The sequence below is a fragment of the Erpetoichthys calabaricus genome, chromosome 4 (assembly GCF_900747795.2).
Source record: "Erpetoichthys calabaricus chromosome 4, fErpCal1.3, whole genome shotgun sequence".
Classification (NCBI taxonomy): domain Eukaryota; kingdom Metazoa; phylum Chordata; class Cladistia; order Polypteriformes; family Polypteridae; genus Erpetoichthys; species Erpetoichthys calabaricus.
In genome coordinates this window covers 279,180,141-279,200,690 of record NC_041397.2, presented here as the reverse complement: position 1 = coordinate 279,200,690, position 20,550 = coordinate 279,180,141, and the positions used below count along the sequence as shown (strand labels likewise).

General features: G+C 40.1%; 1 protein-coding gene across 2 annotated transcripts in view; it reads left to right on the top strand.

Moving 5' to 3' along the window:
* tbl1x (transducin beta like 1 X-linked) overlaps positions 1 to 20,550 on the top strand; it is a 320,024-nt gene that overhangs the window by 116,170 nt on the left and 183,304 nt on the right. For both annotated transcript variants that reach the window (XM_028800860.2, XM_051927229.1), the window contains one exon: positions 17,576 to 17,613. The gene's annotated coding sequence lies outside the window, so the exon portion shown is untranslated. The remainder of the gene's footprint in view (positions 1 to 17,575; positions 17,614 to 20,550) is intronic.

Below are 20,550 nucleotides of genomic sequence, written 5' to 3'. Positions count from 1 at the left end.
CTGCCGCAGGCAGCAAGATACCGCATAGCGCCGACCGTAGCCTGCTACGCAGGAATCTAGGTCAGTCAACTCTGATTGGTCGTAGCGCTTCGATAAATGGGAAATCGGAACAGTTGGCCTTCTGCAACATTTCACTTTAATGCCAAAAATCATTTTAGGCAAAAATTTAATTTTTGTGCGCGCTATTTTAATTTGTGTGCGCGGGTTCGGAAAGTCGTGTGCGCGCGCACACGCGCACAGCTTAGAGGGAACAATGATTACAGTAATCCCTCCTCCATCGCGGGGGTTGCGTTCCAGAGCCACCCGCGAAATAGGAAAATCCGCGAAGTAGAAACCATATGTTTATATGGTTATTTTTAGAATGTCATGCTTGGGTCACAGATTTGCGCAGAAACACAGGAGGTTGTAGAGAGACAGGAACGTTATTCAAACACTGCAAACAAACATTTGTCTCTTTTTCAAAAGTTTAAACTGTGCTCCATGACAAGACAGAGATGACAGTTCTGTCTCACAATTAAAAGAATGCAAACATATCTTCCTTTTCAAAGGAGTGCAAAGCAAGCAGTCAAAAAAAAAATCAATTGGGCTTTTTGGCTTTTAAGTATGCGAAGCACCGCTGGTACAAAGCTGTTGAAGGCGGCAGCTCACACCCCCTCTGTCAGGAGCAGGAAGAGAGAGAGAGAGAGAGATAGAGAGAGATAGAGAGAGACAGATAAAAAAAATCAATACGTGCCCTTTGAGCTTTTAAGTATGCGAAGCTCCGTGCAGCATGTCCTTCAGGAAGCAGCTGCACACAGCCCCCCTGCTCACACCCCCCTACGTCAGCGCAAGAGAGAGAGAGAGAGAAAGTAAGCTGGGTAGCTTCTCAGCCATCTGCCAATAGCGTCCCTTGTATGAAATCAACTGGGCAAACCAACTGAGGAAGCATGTACCAGAAATTAAAAGACCTATTGTCCGCAGAAACCCGCGAAGCAGCGAAAAATCCGCGATATATATTTAAATATGCTTACATATAAAATCCGCGATGGAGTGAAGCTGCGAAAGGCGAAGCGCGATATAGCGAGGGATCACTGTATCTCTGTACTGGACTATGACTTGTCGGACTCAGTTTTTGAAACAAGTGATCGAAAATGAATGTGAGGTTCCAGCTTCAGCTGGGTGGTCCCCAGCTAGTCGTGGTACTAGCAGTGTTGGCCAGGGAGGATTGCCACTTAACTATGATAAGAGGTAGAAACTAGAATGCAATGCACTGCCACGTGAAGACAGCCTGGCAGCAAGTCTGCCGCACATTCTTGGCAAACTGGCAGCCATAGCATGCAGCAACAGCTGTATTATGTTGATTTCTGAGTGAAACCGTTGTTTTTTGGAAAAAAATATTAAGCTCTCAAAGAGTTAATGTATTGGACATCCTGCATTATTTGCACATAACTAGCCTAGAATTCTTTGCCATATTATGCTCCTATACACACTGCTAAACTAATATTGCGGTGGTTTCATCAACATTAAGATGAAATGAAATATCTTGCATGGCCAAGCTGTTCAGTAAACCAAGGGCAGCTTACTGCTTATTAAGGATCTTAATATCAATTTATTGTTTTGTTTTTCCTCCCCCTCTATGTTTGTGTGATTGACACTGTGCATTAAAGTCATAGTTCAACAGAACCAATCTGAAGGCTGATTTAAATTTAGTAATCCTGTTTATCCATGACCTAATTTATAATAATATGTGAAGTTAGTGACTGCCATGCAGAAAACCTCCCAGGGAAGAAACCTAACAGTTTTGCAATGTTTTAAAATAAATGGTGTGTTCTGGGACTGTGGTAAAAATTGCATTCTGTATGAAATAATTAACTGTTTTATGAATTCAGTTAATCCAGTTTCAAGGATGATAGGCAAATGGTGCCTATTCCTATTCTAGATGTGCTACCAACCTTGGACACCGATGACCAATCTAGAGCTACTTTTAAACCTAACAAAAGCATCACTGACTTGAGGTAGGAAGCCAGAGGACCACGTTGGTAACATGTTAACTCCATACATGCAGTGACTGAACTAGCCTTCTTCAATTGCAGTTTGTTGGGCTTAAGAAAAAGAAAACATTCACTTTTGAGAGATGTCGAGCAAATGTAGTAAAGTATACCTAGATAGTTGCTGTACCTTTCTGTGAAATAATGTGAGAATAAGCAAATGACTCATCAAAAATCATTTAACATAAATTAATTTAAATATTTATAAATAGATTGTCTGCTTATTTTTGTATCCATGCAAACTGGATAATCTGTCTTTGGAAGAGCTGAGCTCATTGCAGTTTCTTCTTAAGCTCTTTATTCATGATAATAAATATGTTTGAGCAATTTTCACATTCTGCTTTTAAGGTGAGAAAAAAAGGCGTTGAAGTGCTCTGACAGATTTTTTTTTTTTTTTTTTTTTTTTACAAGTTTTTTTTTCTGCAGAAGTGCAAATGTCAGAAACTTGTATAATTTCTACAAAAGTCAGGAAATGTAATAATACAAAAAGATAGGTGGCATTTAATGCTGCTTGTCCTGTACCTTTTGCGTTTGGGTAGTGGACAATTAATAAGTGAAGGCAGGAGGAGAAGACAATGAAGGGGCAAGAAGAACAGGTTTCCTTCCAGAGGCAATCTAACAGTTGATATATGTCCCTTTTAACAGAGTAGGAAGGGAAATGTGTTTTTATATAAACTGTTTCAGTGTTAACCTTTGTACTGTCTTCTTAAATTTAGAAGTTTAGAATGGAAAGTATATGTTGTTTGCTTACTAATTGCTTAAAGTTGTTGCTGAATGCTTGTTAATATCCCTAAGACAACTGCATTACATTACTAAAAATTAAGATTAATTTTACATTGTATATTTGCAGCTTGAGATAAAATGTAAATATGTAGTGGTTGAATGTATGAACTGTCAACTGTCCATGTCTGGATAAGTGTTTATGTGAATTTCTAAGTATGTACAGTACTGTGCAAAAGTTTTAGGCAGGTGTGAAAAAATGCTGTAAACAAAGAATACTTTCAGAAATATAAATAATGATTGTTTGTTGTTATCAGTTTACAAAATGCAAAGTGAGCAAACAAAAGAAAAATCTAAATCAAATCAATATTTGATGTTACTACCTTTTGCCTTCAAACCAGCATCAATTCTTATAGGTACACTTGCACAAAGTCAGGGATTTTTTAGGATTATAGTCAGGTGTATGATCAACCAATTATACCAAACAGGTGCTAATGATCATCAATGTCACACGTAGGTTGAAACACAGTCATTAACTAAAACAGAAACAGCTGTGTAGGAGACTTAAAACTGGGTGAGGAACAGCCAAACTCTGCTACCAAGGTGAGGTTGTGGAAGACAGTTTCATGTCATGGCAAGATTGAGCACAGCAACAAGACACAAGGTAGTTATACTGCATCAACAAGGTCTCTCCCAGACAAAGATTTCAAAGCAGACTGGGGTTTCAAGATGTGCTGTTCAAGCTCTTTTGAAGAAGCACAAAGAAACTGACAACATTGAGGACTGCAGACGCTGTGGTCAGCCAAGGAAACGTAGTGCAGCAGATGAAAGACACATCAAGCTTATTACCTTTCGAAATCGGAAGATGTCCAGCAGTGCCATCAGCTCTGAACTGGCAGAAACCAGTGGGACCCAGGTATACCCATCTACTGTCCGGAGAAGTCTGGCCAGAAGTGGTCATCATGGAAGAATTGCGGCCAGAAAGCCATACCTCCGACGTGGAAACAAGGCCAAGCGACTCAAGTATGCACGGAAACATAGGAACTGGGGTGCAGAAAAATGGCAGCAGGTGCTGTGGACTGATGAGTCAAAATTTGAAATATTTGGCTGTAGCAGAAGGCATTTTCTTCGTTGAAGGGCTGGAGAGCGGTACAATAATGAGTGTCTGCAGGCAACAGTGAAGCATGGTGGAGGTTCCTTGAACGTTTGGTCCTGCATTTCTGCAAATGGAGTTGGAGATTTAGTCAGGATTAATGGTGTTCTCAATGCTGAGAAATACAGGCAGATACTTATCCATCATGCAATACCATCAGGGAGGCGTATGATTGGCCCCAAATTTATTCTGCAGCTGGACAATGACCCCAAACCTACAGCCAAAGTCATTAAGAACTACCTTCAGCGTAAAGAAGAACAAGAAGTCCTGGAAGTGATGGTATGGCCCCCACAGAGCCCTGATCTCAACATCATCGAGTGTGTCTGGGATTACATGAAGAGACAGAAGGATGTGAGGAAGCCTACATCCACAGAATATCTGTGGTTAGTTCTCCAAGATGCTGTTTTGAAGGCAAAGAGTGGTCACACCAAAAATTGATTTGATTTAGATTTCTCTTTTGTTCATTCATTGCATTTTGTTGATTGATGAAAATAAATGATTAACACTTCCATATTTGAAAGCATTCTTTGTTTACAGCATTTTTTCACACCTGCCTAAAACGTTTGCACAGTACTGTACTTCCAGTTTAGAATCACAGGGGTCCAGAGCCTATCTAATCAGTGTTGGGCTTAGTATAGAACCCTTCTAGGAACAAATACCACTCAGTTGCAGCATACACTCACATATTTAACTAAACGTCAACATATACAACTAATTTCGAAACTTCAGCTAACCTAATAAATTGTTCCACTCATTTCGAACTAGTGTTTTGCTGAGGTGTCACCTATTGCATGCCTGCACTCAGGTCCTAATCTGGGATCCTGAGGTGGGTTGTTGTGTGGTGGGTGTGGCATTGCGCTGTATCAATACAGTGTTGGCCAGAAGTTTTGAGAATGACACAAATATTAATTTTCACAAAGTTTGCCGCCTCAGTTTTTATGATGGCAATTTGCATATACTCCAGAATGTTATGAAGAGTGATCAGATGAATTGCAATTAATTGCAAACTCCCTCTTTGCCATGAAAATGAACTTAATCCCAAAAAAAACATTTCCACTACTGTTGTGAAGAAGGCTTTAGGGTGCCTAAGAAAGTCCAGCAAGTGCCAGGACTGTCTCCTAAAGTTGATTCAGCTGCGGGATTGGGACACCACCAGTGCAGAGCTTGCTCAGGAATGGCAGCATGCAGGTGTGAGTGAGGTGAAGACTTTTGGAGGATGGCCTGGTGTCAAGAAGGGCAGCAAAGAAGCCACTTCTCTCCAAGAAAAACATCAGGGACAGACTGATGTTCTCCAAAAGGTACTGGGATTGAACTGCAGAGGACTGGGGTAAAGTCATTTTCTGTGATGAAAATGGGGCATCCGAAAAAAGATTGTCTGGAGAAGAAAAGGTGAGTGCTACCATCAGTCCTGTGTCATGCCAACTGTAAGGCATCCTGAGACCATTTATGTATGGGGTTGCTTCTCAGTCAAGGGAGTGGGCTGACTCACAATTTTGCCTAAGAACACAGCCATGAATAAAAAATGGTACCAAAACATCCTCCAAGTACAACTTTTCCCAACCATCTAAGAACAGTTTGGTGACGAACAGTGCCTTTTCCAGCATGTTGGAGCACCGTACCATAAGGCAAAAGTGGTAACTAAGTGGCTTGGGGAACAAAACATCAAATTTTGGGTCCATGGCCAGGAAACTCCCCAGACCTTAATCCCATTTAGAACTTGTGTCATTCTCAAAACTTTGGCCATGACTGTACATGCTCCCAACCAAGGTTATTATAGTTTTGCCTTTTTATATTAGTTTTTATTTCTATACTTTTACTGACCTTATTTGGAAATTCAGTTTAGTTTTCCTTCATCATGTATTTTTAGTTTTAATTTAGTTTTTATTTCACAAAGACGTATCTTTTTTTTATATCTGTTAGCTTCAGTTTTAGTAATTATGGTATGGTTAAAGAGCTACTACAGAGTTCAGTTTTGTGTCACAATCAGACAGAACTGTATACTTAGCAGGTTTGGATATGAGTTTAATGTCAGTGGAAGCTTACTACATTACATGGTTTACTATCTGGTTTTATTTTTGTCTGATAAAAACAAGCATAATCAAAACCAGATACTGAATATGAACAATTTCATACAATTGTATAATTTTTTAAAAATATTTTCTATGTCATTTATGCTGAACAAATGTGTGCACTTTTAATCTTTTCCTTTTCTTGCCCAGAAGGGGCCAATTTGCAGTGTAATTTAGGTGAATTTTAAGGTTTTTTTTTTTTTAAACTCTAAATGTCTACAACACACAACATGTCCTGCTTCAAGATAATGTGCTTATAATAAATGCCTTCGATATTGCATTCAAAATTCTCCCATATTGGGCATTATTTTCTACCAGCCATATTGATCTCTGATTTCATCTCGGGTACATACAATTTATTGAGAGAATTTTGCTACCTGTATGTCTTAAAAGAAAATAGATTGTACTGTTTTCTGATAGTTGTGATCATGAAAATCATGGGGAGCTAGGAAGAATAGGGCTGTTAGGCTTGAATCAGTGTCCAAACCCCACCTAACTGTGTTGTTTGTACATCCAGGTGTTTTCGAGGGCTGTTCAGTCACTGGTTTCACTCAATGGACTGAGTTCAATAGGTTGCTTCTAAAACCTTCTCAATTTATTTCATGGTTGTAGGGACCAAAGACTGTTTCACCAGGATTGGGAAAGTACTGAAAACCGGACTGGACTGTAGTCCATTAAAATGATCACTGTTACTGACACAGACACATAATACCCCATATTCAAACAAAAATAGGCAATTAATAATAAATATAATCTAAATAAAAAAAAATCTTTCTTTGCTTGTGAATGTTTGGCCATTGTAATTTTCATGAAATGGGACTTGCAAAGCTATTCAATTATGTCAGATGTTAGGAAGTAACAGAAGTAAAAGCTAAAATAACCATTATGGATATCAGGGGAATGTGGCACTCTGATGGTAAACTGGGCACATTTATATAAAAAGGCACATTTACAAGTCAACAAATATGATTACACAAAATGTTTGTTTAAACAAGTAAATTTCAGTACTTTGTTTTTGTATGCTTCTTGGTCTTAGCGATGCTGCTCAAATTTAAAACAAGTTCCTAATTAAGCTTATCTGTCAGAGTTGTGACTGTTTTATTACATGTATATTACATCAAATTGGGAGTTAGGTTATAGAGGGTCCTCCTTGGATTATCACACACTCAGCTCTAAATATATTATTAGGATGTTCGTTTCAGCAAGGCAATGTTTTATTAGATGGGCAGCCTCTTTAAACATTTTGACATTTTTCAGATTTTTATTGGGACGCATGGCCTGAAATCAGGTCTGTCCCTGTCACATGCATGTCTGTCCTTAGTAAATCATTGTAATCTGCAAATAATTAAACTGTGAGGTTGGAATAATGTAAGGTAAATAGTATTGAGTAAGAGTTTTATTTGGTCAGTGCACAAAGACTTGCACATGGTATTTCATTCATATCTAGTGTAGGGAACAGCCCGGACACAGACAGGTAGACATGATGGTTTCACCACACACACTTTTATTATCCAATATTTACAAGTTTTGAAGTGCACAAACCCAGTGCCTCAGCACCAATCACCCCTTTAGTCCTTGGACACCACAATACAATGCCTTCTCAGTCTCTGGTCCGCCTCCACTCCTTTCCACCGAGCTTCGTCCTCTTCCACTCGACTCTTGCCATTGAATGGAGGGAGGCGGCCCCTTTTATACACCCCCGGATGGACTCCTGGTGCTTCCCGAGGAGCCTCCGTTGACACACCCCTGTGTGGCGGAAGCTCTGGCTGTTTACCTGGAAGTCCTCCGGGTGTCCCCAATCCTCTTCCCCCCAGCACTTCCGGGTGTGGCGGAAGTGCTGAGGTCCAGGGCTCCCAAGGCATTGGGGCGCCCCCTGGCGGTGACCACGGGCCCCTACAGGGTTGAGCTTCCAAGCTCTGTACCTGTGACCCCTAATAGAACCAGGGCGGTCGCCCCCTCGTGTTCTGGAAGAGGCACAAGCCCTCCTCCATGCCCAGCTGGGATGCCCAGGAGGACCGAACCCCAGCCGTGCGCCACACTAGATAACTCCTTCTTTTTCCTTTGCTTGTATTGTATACATTTATGGTTATTAAGATCGTTTAACTAATCTGTTACAACTTAAAATATCAGCAGGAGTGAGATGCATATAGAGTTTTCACTGTGCGTACTTAGCTGGACTTGCCAATAGAGGATTGCAGTCCCAAATGCGTTCAGACAGCCAGTACATTAACTCGTATTGGTGATCTGGTTGCTGTTAGTTAGTGGTTATTGTAGGTGCTAACTGCTGGTGCAATTAAATTGAAACAGTGATCTAATTTGTAGTTGAGGTCCATTATAAGGGAGCATGATCTGTCACCAGAGTGAATTCCCGGCCCAAGAAGTAGTAGTACTTCAACTGTGTACTCGGCCATTTAATTGCAAGGGCTTCCCGTTCCACCTCTGCATACCTGGTCTCCTGATCCAACTTTTTCCGGCTCAGGTACATGACGGAGTGTTCAACACCATCAATGCTTTGGCTCAGCACTGTCCCCAGGCCTGTGTCCGAAGCGTCTGTCTGGAGAATAAAAGGGAGTGAAAAAAGTTACAGAATGCAGCGTCCGTCTTATCAGTCCATACCACATGATTAGGAGCCCTCTTCTTTTTTAGATCAGTCAAGGGCGCCTCTCTCTCTGAAAACCGAGGTACGAACCAGTGGTAGTACCTGGCCAATCCGAGAAATGATTGGACTTGCCGCTTGGTTCGCGGACAGGGCCATTTTAAAATGGCATCTATTTTTGAACACTGTGGTTTCACAGTACACCGACTGTATTATCGTGGTAGTTCCCTCTGCTTACCCTTTACCTGTTTCTCAAGGGTAAGTGTTCTCATCAAGTTCGTTATCGGGTTGGTCTACTGTTGCACTTTAAGATGAACACACACATAGCTATATGCATACACACAGACCCTAACCACAACAGTGCCCCATGAATGACACACACACACACACACGCACGCTGATTAACCTTTAGCACTTTAAACCACATAAGTGCTTTAGGAATAACACAGCCTGTCACTCAGCACTTCAAGAGACTTACTTATTATTGGCACGAACAACATACAATGTTTTAGTGATATCTCACACCTAAATATTACTTTTGGTCTACAAGAATACATTTAAACATACAAAGACTCAGCACTCTTGACTATAGGCCATTTATCAGCCAAGAATACCGTCTTTCGTACTGTTCCAACTATTGAGTGGAGCTCCTCACTCTCAGCCTTATAAACCTCGCAGCACAGAAATAATGGCAAAAGTCCGGCTGCACCTAGGTGCTCAAAGAAATCTAACTTATTAATTCAATCACTCTAGACATTAAGACAAAGCATACAAAGTTAAAAACAGCATGATATTTATTACAAGAATAATAATACCACTGGAACAAAGAATAAAAGAAAAATAAGTACTGATAGGAAAGTCTGAATATATATAGTCTTTAGAAAAAGTTTACGAAAAAAAAAGTTACAGATGACAAAGAAGAATGTCCCAGGGCGACGTTTGATTCAGCAATCAATGTTCATGACGCTGAGTCCATTCCTCTTTTTTTCTCCTTTCTTACGTCCTTACTTTCTTCTTCTCTCTTCTTCTCCTCTGACGTTGCTTTCAAAATGAGGCTTCTATATATATAAAATCCCTATGTGCGTCCAGGTGTCCGTGTGTGGGTGTCTTCTGGTGAAGTGCGCATGCGCGGGACACGGTGCTATGCGCGATATTACTGTCAGAGAAAGTTAGAGGCGTTTTACGGAAATACAAACCAGTATTACTGCGAGAGGAAATTAAAGGTACACAATACAGTGACGCATATTACAGCCACATACAAGCCAGTATTACTGTCAGAGGAGATTAAAGGCATATTACCGACGCGCACGCCTGTATTACCGCCAGAGAAAATTAAAGGTATATTACGGACGTATATTACGGATGTACAAGCCAGCGGACGTACAAGACGGTATCCTTCAATAAGGGCGCGCACAGGCATCCTTCAATAAGGGCGCGCACAAAAAGGCGAGCCTCAAAAGGACGACCTCAGTTGGGCGCAGCGAATAAAGACGCGCGTAAATAAAGATCTGCACCTGTTGCTCTTCACATATTCCAGAGCCATTTGAACTAAATTATCTACGCGCCCTTATTGAATAGAGCCGTACAAGACAGTATTACTGTCACAGAAAATTAAAGACACACAATACACGGCGGCAGCCCACGAACAACGGTCAGCTCAGCAAGTAAACATCAACAAAAGAAAGGCTGAAAGAAAGAAAAATACGTCCAACAAAAAGAATGAGGTCAAAGTCCCTTGCCATTTAATGTAGACTGTTCCTACTAATGTTTATGCACTACTGTTCTAGCACCCGTTATTGTAACGGGCTAAATGACTAGTATTTATTATGAAATGTCATGCCGTGGTTTCACAACAAATGCACCTGATTGGTTGGCTATCAGTATGATTGATGAATTAATTCACTGTCTGTAAAACCTTTAATGTTCTCTGAGGTGTTGGTAGATCTTCCTTTCCCAGGCTGTAAAATAATTAGGCATGGCTTAGTCTTCCATTCCCAGGTTGTAAAGTAATTGAGCCACCAGCATGTCTTCCTTTAAAAGTGAGTTGTAAGGGAAGAAAACCTGCTTTGATTTGTCTTAGTTCATCTGTTGTCTTGTCTCGAGCAAAATATAATGGAAAATTAAACCACAATGTACAGATTTTATACACCATAACACCGACCTACCAGGTAGCCCAAATATTTAGCCTCTTTCAGTCCAAAGAAACATTTCTTTGGATTGATACGAAGCCCGGCTTCTCCCAGTGCTCACAATACTGCTGTGACCTGCCATACATGTTCCTTCCATGTGCTGGAATAGATGGCGACATCATCCGGATAGGCAGCACTATATTCATTACGGGGACTTTGCACTTTGTCCACCAGATGCTTGAAGGTCGCAGGAGCCCCGTGTAACCCAAATGGAAGGACAAGCAACTGCCAGTGCCCGCTAGGGGTGCTCAACGTCGTCTTGACCTTCGCAGTGTCCGTTAAAGGAATCTGCCAGTACCCCTTTGTCATGTCAAGTGTGGTCAAAAACTTTGCTTGGCCAAGCCTTTCGAGGTGGTTGTCCATGCGAGGCATGGGATAAGCATCAAATAGGGAGACCTGGTTAAAGCGACGGAAGTCATTGCAAAATGTCCAACTGTCATCAGGCTTATTAACCAAGACGATTGGACTGGACGAGGGACTATAACTTTCCTCTATCACTCCTAGTTCCAGCATTCACTTGATTTCCAGTTCCACTTCTGCTTTCTTTGCCTCAGGAAGTCTATAGGGACGCTCTCAGACTATAACCCAAGGTTCAGTCACTATGTCATGCGCAATCAGAGAGGTCCTTCCTGGTTTTTCACTTGCCACCACCGAGACAGACAAGATAGCTGTTTCCAGCTCCTGCCTTTATCTAGATGTTAATTCCTCGCCGAAATTAAGGATGTCGGTGTCAGCAAAGAATGAACAGGGCTGAGTGGAGGAGGGATCAGAATCCCTCTCCTTCCATGGCTTCAGCAAGTTCACATGATAAACCTGCTTGCTTGGTCGACGATTGGGTTGTTTCACCAAATAGTTGACCAATCCTTTTCTCTCCATAATTTCATAAGGGCCTTGCCAATGGGCGAGCAATTTAGAATGGGAGGTGAGAACTAAGACCATGACACAATTCCCCGTGTGGAATTCTCGGAGCATTGTGCCGAGGTCATAATAGTGGGCCTGTGCTGCTTGTGCCTCTTCCATATGACTTTTTAGAACAGGTTGGATTTTCCCAAATCTATCGCATAATCGCGCGATATATTCCAAAATATTTGTAGAGGGAAGAGCCTCTTCTTTCCAGCCTTCTTTCAAAATATCCAATATACCTCGGGGTTGTCGTCCGTATAATAATTCAGAAGGTGAGAACCCTGTAGAGGCTTGTGGGACTTCCCGATAGGCAAAGAGAACGAGGGGGAGGAGTTGATCCCAATTCCTCCCATCCTCTCTGACCACCTTGCGGAGCATCTGCTTGAGAGTCTGATTAAACCTCTCTACTAGACCGTCGGTTTGAGGATGATACACCATGGTCTTTAAGTGCTTTATTTTCAGTAACTTGCCCGTTTCCCTGAACGTCTCCGAGGTAAAAGGCGTCCCGTTAGGACTTCTTTCGGGATGCCTACTCTCACAAAGACCCCTACTAGTTCCTGTGTGATTGCTTTAGATGTAACTGAGCGCAAGGGAACAGCTTCTGGGTATCGGGTCACATAATCCACGAGGACTAATATATATTTATGTCCTCGGGCTGAGGGCTCTAAGGGTCCTACTTTATAGACCCTGATTCTTTCAAAGGGGACATCAATTAAAGGAAGTGGGAACAAGAGGAGCACTGTCCCTCCTAGGAATTTACCGTAATTGACATTCCGGACAAGAAATGCAAAAACGGCGAACCTCCTCATTAATTCCCGGCCAATAAAATCGGAGCTTAATCCTCTGTAAAGTTTTTTCGGAGCCTAAGTGGCCTCCAAGGAGGTGGGCGTATGGTATCTCACAAACCTGCCGGCGGTAGGTTCGTGGAATTAACAACAGTTTCCGGATCTGCCCCCTTGTTCCGTGACCCGATATAATTGATCATTTTCTATTACAAAGTGAGGTCCCTGTGGCATGGGCTGATGTGTGTGTTGGCCATTGACAAGGCTCACTGCAATTTTTGCAAATTTTAGGGAGTCATCATTCCATTGCTCTTTTAAAAAAAGCCAGTGTTTTTCTTTTCGGGAGTAGTCAATAGTTTACCACATTTGTTATCAGACCAGTCCCTCCCCAGAATCACTGGGAAATGTGGATTAGGGTGAACCGCCATGGGAAATTTTTTTAGCGATCCACCATGACTAACGAAACAGGGCGGTATTGTACGTACGGATGTCTCCGTTTATACATTTAATACTGGTATTTTCTTTAATTCTTTGTCGCGGTAAGACATATCGGCAATCAACAACTGAAATGTTGCTGCCGGAATTAAACAAGATTTCGATGTTATAGCCATTAATGACTACAGGTCCCGTATTGTCCACATTGTCTCCGGGTAGGTCGCACATCCGGCGGCCCAGGAACTCAGAAACAGGCTCCGATTTATTTGGAAGAGACTTATTTATAGGATGTAATCTCTAGGAACTCCACTAGAGGACTGTTCTACTTTCTCAGATTTCGAGACCGGCCGGGATGGTTCTATAAGCTGCTTAAGCTCTTCCATTGAATGGAATTCTCCCAGTTTGGCTGGGCAAAGTTCTTGGGAAGGCCCTGAAGAAAAATAAAGCAGGCTACCTGCTGTACTATTTGGCAAGTGGTCCGTTCAAATGGTCTTAGTCATAATGACACCTGATCCCAGAGGGTCATAGCCTGCCACTGGATTGATCTCTCTGGATCAAATTCCCATTCTTTTATTATTCCTGCCTGCTGGACTGGGGATAGCCCATATTTAACTGGGACCTTTGTCCCAATGGGCGGCTCAGCTCTGTCCTCCGAGAGAGCATAATAAGCCCTTTTCGTTTAATCCCCAGAATCCAGCCTATGTCTGTGTGTCCCTTTCACACTCTCCCCTTGGTAGGTTACAAGCCTGGTTTTGTATTTTGGGAATGAAGCCTGTAGCCCGAGTCCTTCCTGACCCCCAAACACACTACAAACCAAACACCCCCACACACACACACACAGAAACTCGGTCCAGGAACTCTCCTAACTGGTTTGTCATACGTTTGTGTCCCAGTTTTTTTGGGGATTTCATCCTGCCGACTATGCCACTGTGATAATAGTGAGACATCATAAAGGTTTGGGGCAGCCAAAAATGGAGGCTTTAAACGCCCATACAGGAAGTGATGGCTTCTGGACTGGATGTGTCGTCGGCAAAGGGGCCTGCACCGGAAGTGATGTCTTCTGAGGCACCAGAACCTTGCAGGATTTCCCGGAAAAGGTCTATAGGGAACTGAGAAAGACAGTGCACTCCGCTGCCCCCTGGTTGAATGTTTTATTACAATTGCTCAGGCCCTTTAGCTGCCTTCTACTTGCACGTGTGTGTCACAATGTATTATTTACCCTATATAACTCCAGGGACCTCACTGCCAGATAGAGACCCAAGCTCTGAGAATTTTGTGACTGACCTCCACTCTGTCAGTGGGAGTGATGTGATAGCATGCTGCTTGTGCTGATTGACACATTTGCAAAACAAAATAAGGCTGACAGAGAGGTGTGAAGGAATTTAAGGTGGCCCAGGATTATGAGTTTTTTCATAGGCTTCAGGGATTCTAGTGTTAAATAAGTTAAATCAAACTTTCTTTATAAAGCTCATTAAAAACAGCCTAAACTGAACCAAAGTGCTATACAAGATAAGCTGAAAAGACAATTCAAATATTCACATTACAAATCTAACAATCATGACAAACTGTACATAAAAAGTACATGATCCAACTTATACAGACATAATATTTGGGGTCAAACGCCAATGAAAGGAAAATTAGTTACTTTTAGGTCATCATTAAAGACTTAATGTCAGTGCAAACATAATGTAAGGTAAGCTTTTCCAGGGACAGGGGACAGCTTCCGTAAAAGCCTGATCTCTCCTTTGCTTCAGCCTCGCCCTTGCCCCTAAGAGAATTTGGGTAGTAGACTGCAGTGCTCTTGGTGGTATATAACCATGAATGAAGGAGATCTGAAAGGTAAGAGGGGGCTATTCCATTTTGTTATTATTAAATTTCAATAGCATCCAGTTTTTAATATTATTTAAGATTTGAGTGTGATCAGCATAGCAATGAAAAGAGTAGCTGTACTTTCTGACGCTGAAGTCTAAAGGCAGCATGTATATCAGAAAGAGAATTGGCCCAAGACCCTGAGGAACCCCACAAACAAGAGGGGCTTGAGAGGATGAAATCTCACCTTGGTGAATAGAAAAACTATTGCTTAAATAGAATTTAAACCATTTAAGGGATTTACTTTTAATACCTATTTACTGTCCAAGGCAGAATGTAAGAACAGCATGATCCATAGTTCTGAAAGCTGAGGCAAGATCTGGCAGTACAAGAACAGCAGAATAGAATATCCAACATCATTAGTTAGTAGGTCATTATAAACTTTCAACAGCCCTGTTTCAGTGTTGTAACAGCAATTGAATTGGTTGAAATACTATTTTTGTTTAAATAAAGTTCTCTAGTAATGGAAAAAAAAATCATGAGTCCTGTTGCAGGCAAACGTTTTGTTGCACCCATTTGATGTATGTTGTTGTGACCTGTTAGTACGATTCCTTGTTTGCTAATTATGATAGCAATCATGGCAATTGCAATCCTGTAGTTGTGTTTTTAGACAGAGGTGATATTAGCCATGTGCAGTGTGCATAGGCTTAGACTGTATGCACAATGTATTATTTTTGTGTCTCTACATTAGAAAAACGTGCAATGTGTCACAACTTTTAAAAAGGGACTGTGATTCACCATGGTGATATGAATGAGACCTGAATTTTTTTTATGACTTTACCTTTCTCTTTAGGTGATTTGATAGTAGCTCTGGGGCACTGGTTGTTTCTTGTTTATATTATTTGTTATTTCTTAAATTTTGGCAAATTGAAGGTGCTTTATTAAGGAAGGTCTGAACTGCACAGTGAAAAAGTTGTAGGATAACCCTTATCTTGTACATGCAAGATATTTTCACTAATGTACAAGATAAGGGTTATTCCATAAATGTTTTAGGGTCTTAAAATTTTTTTTAGGTGTCTTTTTCCCATCACCATAAACACGATAATCTAGTGAATTAATATATCAAGTGAACCTATGTTTGGGCTATGCAGTTACCACCTGCAATTAAGCTATAGAGATAATTTTGTCAAAATCATTATAATTGAAATGGCCACAACACAATTTAAGTCTGTGCTGTGCCTTTTAAATATCGCAATTCATTTTACACAATGCAATGGATGACCCAGTGTGCCAGGTTTGCCAGTGGATTTGATTAGGATAGTCAAGTTTGGCTTTTTTAACAAGGGCATATCTCTTGTCAGAAAATGGTGAGAATTAAAGTATGGATGAATACTTTACTGATATGGATTTAACTCTTTAGATGCATGTTAAATGCCACAGTCCATTGGTGTAGATAAAGCGAGTATGCCAGGTTTACCAGAGAATTAAATTAGTGTATGCACATTGGACTGGGCAAACTTCAAATATGTGATATATGAATTCCTTTCATAACATGTGTGAATAAGAAGCTGGCTATGAGTTAGTAAGTAGATACAAGTAGTTAGCAAACTAATGTAATTTTGTTTGAGTACACATTAGTGCAGTGGTTAGTGCTGCTTCTTTACAGATCCAACGACCTGGACTTGAATGTATAGCCTGCTTTTATAAATTTGCCAATATCCATTTCTGCGGATGGTAAATGTGTGAGTTAAGCATCAAACTGTTTAGTGTTATGTCCTGTTTCCAGAAAATGATGTACAGTCACACGCAATGGTATTTGGTGCTCATTTGAATGTATGCAGTGCACACACAGTATTAGCTGCTGCGACCCTAAAGTACCTGTTGTGCAGGCTATGTTACGAGATAATTTATCTACCTGAGTATGAAAGAAAGTAGCAAGCATATTGTAACATGTTTTAAGGTTACTCATGCACAGTTGTGGCTCACTGAAAGTCTAACATTCCAAGAGACAGGATGTCGGGAGAGTCCTCATGTGAATCAAGTAAGCTTCTTCACGACAGTGCGCCGGTTCACATGTCATGTCAATCACAGGCTGCCATCCAAGAATGTGGGTTCCAGCAGCTGAACCATCCACCATACAGTTCTGAACTGGCTCACTCAGATTATTTCCTCTCCATGGACAGTGGTTTTCAAGTGATAAAGATGTCAAGACAGCTGTGATATCTTGGTTTGTAGGTCAAACAGAAACTTTTTTTTTTAAAGGGGTTGAAGTCATTGCAGGAAAAATGTTTGAAGTATATATAGCTATCAGGATTATATTGAAAAATAAAACAAATTTGTTTTTTTAAAACTCTTTTCTTTCCTACTGAGGTAGCTAAATTATTGAATGCCCCTCATAAGTGGTGGGCATGAGATAAGTGGTAGGCACCAAATTGTTTCCCAGAATAAAAAAATTGCACAATTTCCCTTCTGAGGTTCCATATGAGTGTGCAAACTGATAACTGTAAACATAACGTATGTACCTAAACCATCCCACACTCCTTTAATAAATAAAAGTCCACCCATCTGCTTTTTATATCACAGCACTACAAGAGATGGAAGTGATGTCAAACAGAAATGCTGTTGCCTTGGTAAAGTCGTAATTAAGTAGCCCCGAAGCGCACTTTTATATATTTTTTAAATCTTTTATCTTGTACATATGTGAAAACATTTTGTACAAACAAGATATTTTCATGCACATGCAAGATAAGAGTTATTCCATAATTTTTTACACTGTGTGGTTCAGAGCTTCCATACTTTATAAAATATGAATGTGAAATTTCCTGGATCTAAGTACTTGATTTTTCTTACATCTTACATACCCCCAACTTACTTTGTGTTTCTGTTTTTCAGATGAAATATTGAAACTCCATTGATGAGCCAAAGTAAATGTGAGTGCATTCAACTTTTTAAAAATGACACAACTGAATACAGCATTTTATTTGAATTTGAATTTGTTTCAGTTTTTTGAATCAAACTTAACTTAATAAAGAATTTTTGTTTGTGGTTGTGAATTCAGGTATTATGTCTATGTAAACTAAATTCAGAAACAGATTAGACTTTTGGCACATTGTTAGTGAACCGTATAATTCAGTAAAGCAATAAAGGTAATGTGTAATAAATTTAATATTTCATAACTGGTTTAAAATGTCATATTAGGAATGGTAACTTTTGTAAAAAAAAAAAATAATAATTTTCAGATTTAAAAAAAAAAAAAAAAAGTTAAATAAAATTCCATAGTCACTTCTGACTTATTTTTGCCAAATATTCAAATCAGTAAAAAGTTAATAACTGAACTATACCTTTTTAATATTTAAATTATTTGTGAACCAAACTGTTTTTATTCCATTTTTTTTCCTCCAATAATTTAGTTGGTTGACATCCATTAAAATGTCAGTATAAAATTAAACCAATAAAATTTGACCCCCCCTTTCAAAAGTTCATTTTATTATAAATGATAAATTTAAAATTTGGTTATATAGTATCTTTCAAACTATTTTATTCATATTTGCTCTAAACTTTTTATTATACAACTGGCATCTGATATAATCAAAAAGTGGAAAAATCAAATAACAACTGTGCTCTGATGTCATTTCTTACTTTAACCTGTAACAAGTTTAAGCAAATAGTTATTTAATTTCAAAAACACTTTCTTTTTTGTTATTGAGTTTCTCTTTGTGAGCTGTAAGATGACCGTACACTCTTCTTTTACATTTATTTTCGACATCTCCTGTATTTTTATTTTCAGGGAATTCTTTCTTTGCTTCTTGTTTGGAATACTGTTGAAGTCACTACTTGAACTATGTTAATAACATTTAATAAGGAACATGCAAAACCTATGTAGCTAAACTGGGGGTATGTAATTTAACAACACATGTAGGAATAAACAGATTTTTCCAATGAGAGACACACTTTTAATATCCAGCTGTTAAACAGTATTTGAAGTTACACACTCTCAGTCCACATACATATGGGAGAACATGCAAACTCCATACGAACTCTGGCCATGCTAACAATCAAATATGTGTAATAGTGTTCATAAAAATATATTTATTATATAGCATCTTTCTAATGCTCAAAGTGCTTCACAAATAGTCAAAGGACTACAATAGAAGTTAAAGCAAAGATGACATTAGTAACAAAGGATGCAAGTTAATATCAAACATTAATAAATATTAGAAAGTTAATTAGACTGAGAAACAGAAAAAAATAAGAAACCCATGAACTAATAACACTCTGTTTGGGCTTGGAATATGAATGTTGATGTCACAATTACCCATAGGGATAAGGATAACGAACAAAGCATAGGATAACATTGGATTTCGTTATCAATTTTACAGCCTTACCTTGCATGGACATCAACCACTCAGTGTCTTTTTAGTTTACTCATCCCCTGCACTGCTGCAAAGTAAGCACTCAGACAAAGATCCCCTGTTAAAAACCTTGAAATACTGTGTCATTCTTAATATATTGCAGTCCATCCATTTGCTATCGATGAATCATTTCACAATAGCTAAGTTTCCATCCAGTTTTTTGCGACGTTTTGTTATCAACAAACAGAATATACGTAAAAAAAATGTGGGAAATTTGCTGTCTCCAGCCTGTTTCCATCCAACTGGCTTTTTATCGATAAAATGGTGTGCGTGATGACGTCACCCCCCCCCAAAACGAACTGTCGCATAAGTTTTGTTGTATCGCGAAAAAAATCTGCCCTTGAGCCGTTTCCATACATAATTTTGTGTATGTTGCAAATTATCTACCTTTTGTTTTCCACGTTACACCCTCTCCACTAAACAAAGAAATGGAGAGATTATTCAGACAGTTTTTTGAAATTTGCCAGCTTACTGTTATTTCAGTTTCACAAATAATTGGAATTGTACATAATATCCGAAGACGACAGCAGAATGAAGCAGTTGCTTGTCTGATAGCCCTAGAGCTCGAAGAAAGTACCCCAGTGTGACGAAACCCACGGGTATGGGAGAGACGACGGAATAAGACCTTCTGGGAGGAGGTGGTGGAGTGACACTTTACAGAAAATCTCTGTCTGCAACATTTTAGAATGACACGGCCGACGTTTGAGATGTTGTGTGGATTCATCAGTCCTGATGTTGCGCCCATCACAGGTTGCCACCGACCACTGGTTCCAACCCAAAAGCGGATTGCCATCGCCCTTTACAAGCTGGCAACCTGCGCCGAGTATAGAGTAGTTGGAGAAACTTTTGGGGTTAGTAAAACTACCGTCCATTGATGTGTATATGCTGTGTGCACCGCTATTAAAGAAAATTAATGCGGCGTTATATCAGACTTCCGACTGTAGTGGAGGCCAATGAAATTTCATACCGCAATTCCTTGGTGCATCTTGTGCCACAGACTTACGGTGCGCTGGATGGCACGCATGTGCCTATTCTTCCCCCGACGGAAGGCTACTGCGATTACATTAATCGCAAAGGGTGGCCATTTATTGTTCTCCAGGCCCTTGTTGATGACAGGTGCATGATACGAGACATTTGTGTTGGCACTCCTGGAAGTGCCCATGATGCAGCTGTGTTTGCAGCATCGGATCTGTACGGATCTGTACAGGTGAGCCTACCTTTCAACATCCCTTCTCAATGCGATAACAACTGAATTAGTACTGTAACCTGCTTCCCTTAAGGTTTTTAATTAAAACTGAAATTTGAATTAATACAAAATAACGACGTTTAATCAAAAAAAAAACTCTCTTCATCAGACCATGCGAACCGCTCCGCCATTCTCGTTTTGATTGCATGTGATATGTGACACATTTATTTGCGTTAAACCCCTTTTTTCCGACAAAAAGTGTTTCCAAT